Consider the following 13,868-nt stretch of genomic DNA (forward strand, 5'->3'; position numbering starts at 1 on the left):
TGCTATGAGTATCAGCTTCTCTTTGATGATGTTATAAATCTACAGTGCCTAAATGGTGCCAAACCACTTTGGCTGCCTCCAGTGAAATTCAGCAAATTAAATCAATATAGTTTTGAAACCCTCACATTCTAACAGAAAGCAAGAAAATTAAATTTTCTTCTGCTCTCCTACCAACTAGTTGTTATTATTTTATTATTAATTATTATTTTATTCAATTATTTGCCTCCCCTCCCCATGAACGGGCTCTGGGCGGGTTACATCAAATATAAAAACAATATAAAATCACAATAAAATCAGGTAATCACAATACATATAAAATGAACAGCTTGCAACCCCCAAGATGGTGGTCCTCATCCTTAGCATGCACCCCTGTTAATAGTACACAGAAGGGGAAGGAAGGGAAGGAGGGGGCAACATTAGAATTTGGCTGATTCATAAGGGGGCCAGGATGATAACACAGCCCCCTCCCAAACAGGAGACTTGTAGGGAGGCTTGCCAGATAGCACAGAATGGCCTCAACCATATGCCTGGCAGAACATCTTTGTCTTACAGTCCTGCTGAAAAGATAGAAGGACTTGGCAGGCCCCAATGTCCACAGACAGAGAGTTCCACCAAGTTGGAGCCAGGACAGAGAAGGCCCTAGCTCTGGATGAGGCCAGTTGAGCCTCCCTAGGGCTGGGGACCACCAGCAAATGTTTGTTAGCAGATCTAAGTGCTCTCCGGGGTATATATGACAAGAGGTCCCACAGGTATGCTGGTCCCAGTCTGCTCAGGGCTTTATAGGTCAAAACCCAAACCTTGAATCTGATCTTGAATTCCACAGGAATCCAGTGCAGCTGGGGGTAATATGTGTCCTTTATGGGATTCCAGTTAGGACACGCGCAGCAGCATTCTGGACCTGCTGCATTTTCTGGGTCAGACCCATGGGAAGCCCAGCATAGAGCGAGTTACAGTAGTCCAACCTGGAGGTGACTGTTGCATGGATCACTGTCATTAGCTCATGGGTCAACAGGTAGGGGGCATCACTCCAAGGCTCCCGACCACTGGGATGGGCAAAAGTTGTGCCTCATTAAAGGTTGGGAGCCAGATCTCTAAACCTAAGGAACCACAACCCAAATACAGGACTACTGTCTTCATGGGATTCAACTTCAGTCGACTCTGCTTTACGCATCCAGATACGGTCTCTAAGGATATAATCACTACCTCTGGGCTGAGTCAAGCCAGCTGTCCATCAACAGATATAACTGGGTGTCATCAGCATACCGATGGCAACCCTGCCTGAAACTCCATACCAATTGGGCAAGAGGACACATATAAAGATTAAATAACAGAGGGGAGAGAATCACACCTTTTGAGACACTGCACATTGACAAGCATTGTGCTGATAACTCCTCCCCAAGTGCCACCCTATGTCCCTGACCATAGAGAAAGGAGACAAGCCACTGTAAGGCAGTCCCTTGTATCTCCACATTGGCCAGGTGGTGGGTCAACAGGTCATAGTCGACCATGTCAAATGCTGCCGAGATCTAGCAAAACCAGCAGTGCCGATCTGCCTCTATCCAGGTGTCTACAAAGATCGTCTGTGAGGGCGAACTGCACCATCTCCATCCTGTGGCCTGGATGGACTGAAATGGACAGAGAAATCCTTCAGGAAGACCTGCAGCTGTTCCACCACTGCCCGATAAATCACCTTTCCCAGGAATGAGAGGTTCAAAACTGGGCAGTAACTGAATGAGTGAGTGGAGTCCAAAGATGGTTTTTTCAAGAGAGGTCTCACCACTGCTTCCTTAAGTGCCCTCAAAAAAACTCTGGATCTCAGAAATGTTGTTGCTAGGACTAAATATGCAAAAAGTAAATATGGGAGACAGGATGCTGTTATTTTATATGACTGTAACCGCAAGAATATTGTATGCACAATACTGGAAACAAGAAGACCTACCAGAAGTGGAAGAATGGATTCAAAAATTGTTGTACATGGTGGAGATGGACAAAATGACAAGAAAGTTGAGGGAGCAAAACCCAAATGAATTTCTAACTGATTGGAGGAAACTTAAGGACTATCTGGAAAATAAGTGGGATGTGAGAGGACAATTGTGGACTTTAGAGAACTACTAAGAGGTGTGGAGAATGTATATGAACTTTACCTTTGATAACAGGGACTATAGTGTGAATAGAGGTAATGACAAGAAATAAAGGGGTTCTAGTGCTGTTGGAAGTCAAAAAGGGAAAAGGGGGAGGGGGAAGGGATTGGGGGGCATATATATCAACTTGAAGGGTAAATGAAATTGTATATTTTAAAGGAATGTATGTTAACACATTCAATAAAAATGACTTTAATAAAAAGAAAAAACTCTGGAGCTCAATGATAAGTTGAATATGGACTCTAACCCATCTGCACTGGCTTTTACCAGCCACAAAGGGCAGGGGTCCAGGGAGCACATGGTGGGCATCGGCTGCAGAATCCTGTCAACCTGGGAGAGTGGGCTGAAGCCAAAAATTGAATCAGAAGATGGCCAAGTGGCCTCTAGTTCCCTCACTGTATCAACCGTGGCTGGTAAGTCACAACAGTCATTTTATCTGCAAAGAAGCTCCCAAAAGCCTCACAGCTAATAGCCGAATTCTTAATTTGACGATCTACCTGAGACAGGGATACCAATGACCGAACCACTTTAAATAATTTTTCTGGGTGTGAGCTTGCGGATACTATGGAGACAGCATAGAATTCTTTCTTCACCGCCTTCACAGCCACCTCATAGGCTTTCATAAATGCTCTATAAGATGATTTCATATCCTCGTCCTCACCACCACACTCTCTCAAGCTGTCTCAGTTTATGCTTCATCTGTCATAGTTCCTCTGTATACCATGGGGCTAGTCTGGTGTGGAAATGGAGAGAGCGATGGGGAGCAATTTCGTCGATGGCTTTGGAGAGACAGGCATGCCAGTCCTCCAACAGCTTATTCAATGAACTGCCTTGGATCCCATAGAACATTCTGGAAACCAATTGGATCCATTAGTCTCTGTGGGTGAGCTTAAACCAGCTTGCCACCTTTGGGGGGGGTAGGTACACCCAGATGAGCCTTCAGGACGAAGTGGTCTGACTATGGCACTGCTTCAATTTCGTCATGGTCCACATGAATCCCAAACCCAAAGATCAAATCTAACATGTGACCCACTTGATGAGTGGGAGCTGAAACAAATTGGGAGAGTCCTAGTGTAGACATAGAAGACACCAGGTCTTCAGCCTAAGAGGAGACAGCAATTTTGACCCCTGACCATCCATCTGACCATCCGTCTGGGACTGATGAAGGACTGAGAAGCCTGGGGGAGTCAGCTCTTTCAAGGCCATCTTTTGCCCAGGTCTCAGACATACCAGGTCCATAATATTCACAGAGAAATAGTCCAGTAATGTGTTGGTTTTATTATTAATGAACCTGGCATTATACAATATCAGTGTCGGAGGGAGACTCTTCACCATCCTGGCCCCACTATCAGCATGCCTCCGGATGGGATGCAGGTTGGAAGGACACCAAGCCATTCCATATCTTTGTGACTATGGAACTAGATCTATACAATGGTTTAATTGGGCTTGGATGGGAAACAACTTCTCTTTGCTATAGGTATAAATTACTCATTCATTGGGATACGTGAGAATTGCATGCTTTTTTAAAACTGACTGTTCTTCACTTTTGTTTATAAATCCAAATTTTGTTGTTCAACAGTACAAAAAGGAAACACCTCACATAAATTACTGTAGAGTATAGAGGGTATGAAACTACCAATTTATTTTACCTCACCAAAGAATTAAATATCAAGGTGTCAAACTGTCCCTTCAGGTTTCATTGGTAAACATAAATTATTGCTAATAGAAAGTGTCAGTGAAATTTCTGAACAAATGGCTTTGAAATGCATTACAAGAAGGGGTTTTAGAGACTGGAGATAATTTATGATATAAATATTTTTTTCAATCGCTGTCTACTTGGGAAAGTTGATTTTTAAACATAAGATAGCTGTCTGAGTTCCTGCACTAAACTTCTTTGCAATTTCAATCAACAAGACACTTGTTGTTATTGGTTGGTTTGCTTGCTACAGTTGCTCAAGTTAGACAATGGAGCACTTATCTAAAATCTAGAGCAGATCAAATTTAATTTGCAGAACAGGAGGAGTGTTGTAGCATTAGGTGATATCCTTCTTTTGTTATTCTATTTCTTGTATGCTTAGATTGATACTTTGTTGAATTTATGCACTCATTTCTTTTCTGCATGCCACTTGTTGTTGTTGAATAAATTCTCTTTTCCTTCTACACTTACATTTTCATTGCATCCAATTCCCAAGAGAATCATTTGCCCTTTGGCAAAACAGGGAGGGTTCTCCCCTTGCAAGGGCCCAGTTGGCATGGGGACAATGCCATTGTCTGGGTAGTGGCAGGGAAAAAAGAATGACTCAAGTGCATTGTACCCATTCCCTCTTCCCGTTAACAAAGGGGCTGTCTCCCCTTGGGATCGGATTGGTAAATGGCATTAAGAAAAACAAGGTGCTGCCCTGTCAAGTGAGGCAGTACCTGCCTGTTGCTGGTGGTAGTGGTGCTGGAAGTTACCCAGAAAAACCCACAAACTTTTACGTGGGAGGGACTCATTACAATTTAGTTTCCTGGATTTGGTTCAGCATTTCAGAAGTGGCTTTAACAAAACGAAACAGCAATTTCTGGCTCATTAGTTTTGTATACTCCTAAAAAGAATTGCAAACAGTCTTAAAACATCCTGTAGCACTTATGGAACATATTCAGTTGTGTTTGGGATAACAATAAAAAAGAATATATACCTGAATTCCAGTGATCCCATGTTCAAGACTGAAAGTTGCCAAGAGGTCCTGAGAATTACATGGCATGTGATATAGTTCTTTGGCTGGAGCTGAGCAGATTTGGGCTCTGTATGCTACCTGGCCAGGAGGTCACTAGTCTGGAATCATCAATTAATTGTTTTGATCTTTTTTTGGAAGAAAAAAAAAGTGGAATAACAAAAACAAATAGCAAATATAATAAAATAATAAATAGGAATAAATAAAATAAAAACTCAAATGTAAAAGAGTCAAATGTAAGTGCAAGAGGGCTTTCAGATAACATTTTATTTTTTATTTATTTATATTTCAATTTGTATACCGCCCATCCCCAGGGGCTCTGGGCAGTGAACAGTTAAAATCGATAAAAACAAGAACTAAAATCAATATACAAACAATAAAACAAATTAACAAAGTGCAGTGGTGGGGAGAACCCTCCCCATGCATTAAATGTAACAATAACTGGAATAATGGATTAAGCTGTGAAAATTACCTCAAGTGCTAAATGGTGGATCTCTCAATAGGAAAAGTTTGCTCCAAAATACTGTTCAAATTTGGGTTTTTAATATTCAATTTTCCATAACAGCATGCTTGAAAACTATATTAGCCAGTGAAAAATATTTCAAGGCATTCTCCACTGAATTAGGGCTCATTTTGGACTTGCTTCTTCAAAGTTTTATTAGCAAACCTTGGAAACACCTGAGCCCTTTCTCAGAGAATGCTCACAAGAATTTAATTCAATACAAGACACATGAACACATGAAGCTGCCTTATATTGAATTAGACCATCGGTCCATCAAGGTCAGCACTATCTACTCAGACTGGCAGCAGCTCTCTAAGGTCTCAGGCAGAGATCTTTCACATCACCTACTACCTGGTCTTTTCAACTGGAGATGGTGGAAATTGAACCTGGGACCTTCTGCATAGAAAGAAGATGCTCTACCACTGATCTGCAGCCCCATATCAAGACAGATGTTTGCTTATCACTTTCATAAACAGTACACTCAATGGTACAGAGATTGCAGTTTTGGGCAAATACATATGCTTTAGTACTGATTTATGGATAAGGACCTGCCTGTGACTACCTTGTATGACCACAAGGACTTTATATCTTACTAGGATATTGGTCAGGTCCCTTGGAAAATAAAAATGTAAGTCTTATGAAAAAAATTGAAAAAAAATACTAATTAAATTTATATACAACTCTCTCCCTCAGTAAAAGACTATTACTAAGGTAAGGTTCTCACAATCACTATCACTACTTAAATAGATATTCTGATTCCTCTACCCTAACCAGTAGACTTCACCACATCCTTGCTTCCAGCTTCTCATTCATACTGTTCTCGGAAGACACTGGCAGATAGTTCTCTTCAGTACTTCTTTCTGTATATCTTCTGTCTTCTAGCTATCTTTCATCTGCTTGCTAATTCTTTTCCAACTGTCTCCCAACTGCTTGCCAGCAGCAACTCTCTTGCCTCTCCACTGTTTTTCCTTACATACTCGCTGAGAAAGGTTTTAGCAAATCAACAGCCGACTCTTGTCACACCTTGTTCTGATTGGTTCTTGAGTTCTGAAGTTTACAATCCCCCTCATTGCATCCCACCTTTGAAATCATACTCTGAGCGTCAGTGATCTTCTCAGTGGCCTTTTAACCTCCCCTTAGCAACAATCACTAGGTACACCAACTGAATAGTTTGTAAAATTCATTGTATCACTTTCTAACCAACATTGTGTCCCCAATAAAATACAGTATACATAAACAAAACAAAAATAAGAACATCCTATTCTGAAATTATATTTCAAGCATTTTTTTCTTACGGAGAATTTGTTTTTCCACACTATCTGGAGGTACAGTCTATTCTGTTAGTGTGTCCTGAGCTGGTCTAATGGTATCTTCAGAAGCTGAGAAACTTCTTTTCAAAATGCCTGACAAGAGCAAGGGTATGAAGCACACATCACCACCTGGGAGCCAGTCAAATATGAACCATTACACAAAATCAATGCAAAAATACTTAAATGATGCAAAACATTCACCTGCTTTCAAGATTAAATTCCTTAAAGTGAGGAAAAGCAGGATTGGTCATTATATAAATTGCCACATACCTGAACAGTACAAGTATGAAAACAGTCACCATCAAGAATACCAGTTTTTGTTCTATTCAACTTGAGAGTGTGCCTCTGGTCATGGTAGCCTTAGGCCATGTGTTTCTGCAGTAAGAGTCAGCTTGGAGGTTTTTCTCACAATATGAACAAATGGAGTGTCTGGCAGCATTTTGTTTAGGGGCCCACAGAATTGGACCCTGGTGTTAGCGGTCAGACCTGCTTTCACGTTATTAAGAAGGCTTATGAATATGGAATATCTTGAGTCCTTCTATTCATGTGCTTTAAGCCCAAGCAGGCTGCCTGGCTAAGATGTAAAACTACTGGAATATTAGTATGAGGTGAGACTAGCTTCAGCCCCCACCCCAGAGATGTCCAGAACTGAATAACAAAAGAATCTCCAGTATCTCTTGAGTTAATCTCATCATCCACCTTCCTGATCTTTCTTGAGCTCATTTCCCCATCTGAGTCATTCAGGGACTAATAAGCCTCACTCATCCAGCCAGCAGGAGTCATCAATCATTTATTTACACTTTTAGTTCCTCTCAGGAAGACACAATCAACCCCTCCAAGTCCTATTGTCTCCATTCTGGAAACAGCCATCAAGAAATTGTCTTTGGGAGCAAGATGTCAGTTTTGCCTCAGGATACATTTTCCTCTATAATTAGGCTGTCCTGCCATGTGCTCGGTGTGTCCTGGGACCTCCCACCCATGCCTCCTCAGACTGCATGTCTGAGTCCCCTCTCTCCCCTTTCATGATATGCTGGCCATCCATGGTGCTCCTCTGCAGAACTTTTTTTGCTCTCCAAGCTTTCCTGGAACTGGGTTTGCTGGAACCCTTGTACTTCTATTCCCACTTTCCTCACTGTTTCTTTAGTTAGCTTTGTGTGCACTGTGTGTATATTTGCTGTGTGTATTTTATGCCATTGATCTTTATTATTTTATAAATAAAAATAACTTTTGGTTGGACATCTGCTTCTTTATTGAAAGAGTTCTCTAGAGAAAGGGATTCTTGTATACATAGGCGCAAAAGATCCCAGTTACCCCTTCTCTTGCAGCCTCTCCTTGCACACTAATTCCCCCAATTCACAAGGAGATCTCATTGGGTAACACTGGGGTCCAATCTCCGTGAAATTTTGGGGGTCATTAAAGGACAGTCAGGAGTAGGTACCCTGAAAATTTGTTGGATTTTCTTAGCAAATTGCCATGCCCTAGCCCCCTGGATAGCCCCCATAGTTTTCTCCATAGGAAATAATGGCAATTGGTGGTAGCTGGGGACACCTTTTTGGGGCACTATAAAATATCCACCCAGGGTCTAATCTAAGGGGACATTAGAGGACAGTTAGGAGTAGGTTGTCTGCAAATTTGAAGAAATTCAGTCAAAGAATGCCCCCGCCCAGACCACTGGAAAAAAACCCTAATTGAGTTTCCATAGGGAACAATTGTTCAATACAGAGACCCATGATGGACATGGCTGGGGTCTTCCCCCACCCTGTGGCTGACCCACACAACTACTCACCAGCATCTCTGGGGAGGCAGCCTGACCTGCAGGGCTGCTGCAGGAGCCAGGCAGTGAAAATGGTGTCCTCATGGTCACTGGGTCGGCAGGTGGAGGAAGAGCAGCTGCTACCACCTGCATGAGCAGCCTGCAGCCAGACAGAGGAGACAGAGGTGGCAAAGGAGCAGCTGCCACCTCCACAACAGCCACCACTGCCACCACAAGGGCCTTCCTCAGCCCAGTGCCTGCTGGGGAAGGCGGGGGTGATGAAGGAGAGGCGGGCAGTGAGGGGGAAGTGGCTGCTGCTGTCAGAAATCATGGCAAGCCCAGAGGCTGGCCAGGCATGCCGGGGTGAGTGTTTGGGGGTGTGATCAAGGTCTGGTGGCAGTGCCCCAGGTCTGAGCAGGGCAGGCCCAGGGGAGAGAGGAGGACAGTTCAGGAAAGGCCATTGGGCCAGGAGGTGAGACAGGCCGACTGGCGCATGGAGGAGTGCAACCAGCCAATTGACCCAAGGCAGGGGTTGGAGGGAGAGGGAGAGGGGAGGGAAAGAGAGGAGTATAAAGGGGCTGATCCCAAGGAAGCTGGGGATGAGTGAGCTGATGTGACCCTGACTGCGGAGAGGCATGCGCAACTGGGTAGGAGGAGGAATACAGTAATGCAACTCCCTCCCCTTCTCCAACTCTGAGGCCAGGGAAGCCCCACCCCTCTGGCGACCAGGCAGGGCAGCATGGGAGAGCAGTGGACCAGCAAGTCAGGCTAGACGGGGCCTGACACCATGACCAAATTTTACCAAATTTACTTTGTAATACTGAACCCAACTAAAGAATGAATTCAAAATTGAGGGAATACCACATTTCCCCCCAATTCTGTATTACCAAACTGAATTTACCACTTTTTTTTCCTGTGAACATCCCTACCATGCATCTATGCCAGTGTCTAACTCAGAAGGGCTAAAATATGGGTTCTGTCCTGTGTTTGATCACTTTGAATTTCTGCCATCTGCATTCTGGCCATTGTTCTTTCTATTTTATCACCTTCAGTTTCCCCGTGAACCAAGGGGATTGCTTGCCTCTGTCTAAGGGGAAAGGGTGCTTAGGGACAATTGTGTCAATAGCCCAGGCCAATTTTCTGTTCCAGAGAGTGGTCAGAGCATTCATAGAATGTTAAGCAGCCAAGTTGGGAAAATCCCTAAGCACAGACAGAAAGTCATCAGGATTCATCCGGCACCTATGGTGGACTATCTTAATAGGTCTACAACCTCTATGGAGGGAAGAGAAAGCAGTCAGTCTGAACTCTATCAGATAGTGTTATGCCCATGACAAAGGGATAGGCTTTAACTCCCTCACCTTCAGATCACCCTTCCCATCAGTATAATAGACCAAACTGAGTGTGTGCCCTGAAAATTACATAGGGCCAGTAAATATAATATTAAGATTTCCAGGACAGATTAGCAGCCTCACAAAGAACCAAACTAGTTTTTACATGTGACAAAAGTTAGGATATGGGACATGGTACAATATATAATTATAATATTATTATATTATAATATATTAATATGGTCATATCTCTGTTGCACTGTTTGTCTCCAGAACACTATGAGGAGGGGAGGGACCATTTTTACCTCTGGAAATGGTCATGGGGCACCAGAGAAGGATTCTCCTGCAGCCATTTCTGCTGCTGAAAATAGTGCAGGAGAGAAATGAGAAGCCAAACTGGTAACAACACTTCCAAAAAATCAAAATAACAAAGTGCCCTACCCAAAATATGGATCTAAAATGATTACACCTTTTTACAACTGTACATGAGGGGTGTGGACTGAGAAAATTCCATTTCAGTTTTGAATCGGGGGTTTCTGAATGAGCTATGCACTGTTATAGTTTTTTTTCTGGATGGAGCATTGCTGGTTTAGATCTAATCAGGAAGGGGAGTATCATGAATTTTGGACCCATTCTTTCTAATAAGGGTTTCCAGGTTCTTTGCAGCAGCTGTTTTTGAAGTTAATGGCACGAAACTGCTCAGAACACAGTCAACCCACAGAGTTTGAGCACACACAACAATGAGGTTCAGTATTTATGGCCCCAGAAGAATGTTTGGGGAAGGCATCAAGGTGAGTGTTGGGTGGCTGCATATGTGCATTCTGTTCTTTTCAAGGCTTTTCAAGGCTCTAGGGAGTAGAGATGGGCACGAAATGGGAAAAATTTGAACCATGTGGTTCATGGTTCATCACAATTCACTAACCATGAACCACGAACTTTCATGAACTTGCTCCGGTTCGCGAACTGGTTCATTTGGTTCATGAAAACTTCACTTTCAGGGCAGCAGAAGGTCTGAAGAATGGGGGTTTGCACTTCAGGTTTCCCCCTTTTAAATGCCTGCCACTTTTCAGCTGACAGGAGGGGGATCCCCATCAGCTGAAAAAAGCTGCCATCTTGAAAGCAGCAATACTTTTCTTGTGTGTCAAGAAAGATGTTTCTGCTTTCAAACTTCCACTGCTTTTTTCAGCTGAGGGGAGGGGCATCCACCTATCAACTGAGGTCCTTTTCACACTGAGACTTTAAAGCGTTTCAATATCAGTCCTGCTTTCCATGTTTGCAGGAGTTTGCTTATTCCCTACTGGCTTTAAAAACTAGGAAAGGGTTAAATGGCTGGTTTTTCCCTTCCTCCTTTGGGGTGCACACACACACAGACACACCTACCTTTTTTTCTCCAAAAGCAAGAAAGGGTTGTAACATTGTAATGTTACTGCAAATTCCTCCTGGCTTTAAAAGCCAGGAAAGGATTAAATGGCTCCTTTCCCCCTGCCTCCCAGGTATGTTTCAGGCTTTGTAAAAGAGAGGGAAAAAATGCGTTTTGCACAGTCCTTTGGAAACAAAGTAGCTGGGAAGCTGGGAGGGGTGAAGCAGCAGCTTCCTTGCCATTTTGTTTCCAAAGGACTGTGCAAAACGCTTGGGTTTTTTTCTTTTTCAAAGCCTGAAACATGCCTGAGAGGGAGGTAAAAGGAGCCATTTAATCCTTTCCTGGCTTTTAAAGCCAGGAGGAATCTGCAGTAACATTACAATGTTGCAATGTTACAATGTTACAACCCTTTCTTGCCTTTTGAAAAAAGAGAGAGAGGAGGAAGGGAAAGACCAGCCATTTAATCCTTTCCTGGCTTTTAAAACCAGAAGGGAAAGACCAGCCATTTAACCCTTTCCTGGTTTTTAAACCAGCAGGGAATAAGCAAACTCCTGCAAACATGGGAAGCAGAACAAATAATTTCCAGTGTGAAAAGGACCACAGTGATGGGAGGGGGATGCCCCTCCTCTCAGCAGAAAAAAGTGGCAGGCAAGAAAAGTGTTGCTGCTTTCAAACACCTATCAGCTGAAAAGCAGCCGGGTGAACACTTCTACTGCAGAAACCCCTCTCAGGTTGCCTAGGAAATTGATTGGTGCCAGGCTGTCTGCAGTGATGAAACAAAAAACGGACCAGCCAAAAAATTCATCATGGTTTGTCAGAAATGGGCTCTGATGAACCACCAGTTTGTGAACCACAAACTGGCCTGGTTTGTGATGAACTTTGGTTCTTATGTCAGTTCGTGCCCATCTCTACTAGGGAGGCTGTTTTTTGCATTTAACCAAAAACTACGACAACCATTAGTCACTCTTGTAGTTTAAACCATTGATCCACTGAGTTTTTCCTCAGGCACAATAATACATACACACAACAATGGACCCTGAAGAAGGTGAGTGTCAGCAGGCACACACTATGGCAGGAAACTGTCTGACAAAGGGGTAGTGAGGTAGAAACAGCAGGGCAATACCCAAGCAGGAAACTGCTCCAACAAGTGCAGTGCAGTGACATAAAAAACAATCCTGCTTCATGTTCCTTTTCTTCTTTTTTCTATAGTTCCAATAAATCATTACCTCTGATTCTGCTGTTTTCTGTTGCTGCTATGTTTCCTTGTGCTTTGTAGTTTTTTCTTATGATGAAAAGTGAATCCAAATCCTTCCTTTTGATGCTCAGCATTCTACTGCAAAATGGTTATCTCATTAATTGCCGTCAAGCTTCTCCATCAGCCACGTGCAGGTGGGCAAAATGATTGTCTAAATCCCCCACCCCTCCAACAGACCAATGTTTTTTCCAGACATTTTTCTTTTGCTGTGAGGACAGGCAAGATTGCTTTTGAAAGGATGTAGTAGGCTCGCAGGGGGCTTAACTTAAGCTTGAAGTTGAGAATTGGTTATTTTAAAATACTGTTTTGGTGGTTGCTGGATGGTGTATGTGTATGTGTTGCAGTAGGATGAGAAACCTGAAAAGAAGATTGGTTGATGTGTAGGTGGGAACTGTGAAGGGCCTGAAGTTTCATTGGGGGTACACATTTGCCATTTTATTCAGACTTATTCAAAAAAGACTTTGGAAGCAGTTCTAAACAGGTCTACTCAGATGTAAGTCTCATGTTATTCAATAGTGCTTACTCCAAGGGAATTCCCTTAGCAGATGCAGGGGGGAATATGTGCACTAGTTTGGAAGCCTGAAGATTAGATTGTTTGTTGCGTAGTTAGAAAATGTGGAGCACATGAAATTTTATTGGGATATACATTTGCCATTTGACTCAGAAAAAGAGAGTCTCAAAAGACTATGGAGTCAATCCTAAACAGTTCTATCCAGATATAAGTCCCATGTTATTTAATAGTCCTTACTCCCAGGGAAGTGTCTTTGCAGATACTGGAGCAGGGGGACTTTCAGTAGTTTGGATACCCGGAAAGAAAAGTAGATCTTCTTCACAGTAACCAACTGTCCAAGTGCCCTGATGGGTGCGGGGGAAATCTACCAGTGCTCGGGAAGCACTGAAGAAGAAGAAGGAGAAGGAGAAGCAGCAGCAACAGCAGCAACACACGTACACATTTTCTTTTCCCTGCAACAGAGTTATATAACGGTTCTCTCCCCTTAGAATCCAATTGGTAGAATGCCATTAAGGAAAACAAGATGCTGCGTGTCTGCCTTCTGCTGCCACTGTATGGTAAGAAACACACAAGCTTTTTGGTGGGAGGGTGCCATTATAACTTGGTTTCCCAGATTTAGTTCATCATTATGGAAGCTGCTTTAATGAAATGAAATAGCAATTTCCACGTGTATTTTCAGCTCATTTGTTTCATTTTGCACACTCTTAATGTGCATCCCTAGTCAATACAGACATCTATACCAATGTAGATATTTGCTTTAAAGAGGTTGCAATCTTTGGGTAAATGAGAGAAAAAAGCGTTTGAAGGTAACCCATGGGAAAAGGAAAGAGTGACGGTCGATCCACAGTGACATCCCAGTAACTTTAACAGGAATTGTAAGATGTACTTTTAAATAACTGTAATTAATTTTAAACAATTATGATTATTTTAACCTTAGTTTGGGTCTACATCTAAAAATAGGATACAATGGTGCTTAAATAGATTTTCGTACAGA

This window comes from Eublepharis macularius, chromosome 8 (genome assembly GCF_028583425.1).
Source record: "Eublepharis macularius isolate TG4126 chromosome 8, MPM_Emac_v1.0, whole genome shotgun sequence".
NCBI lineage: Eukaryota > Metazoa > Chordata > Lepidosauria > Squamata > Eublepharidae > Eublepharis > Eublepharis macularius.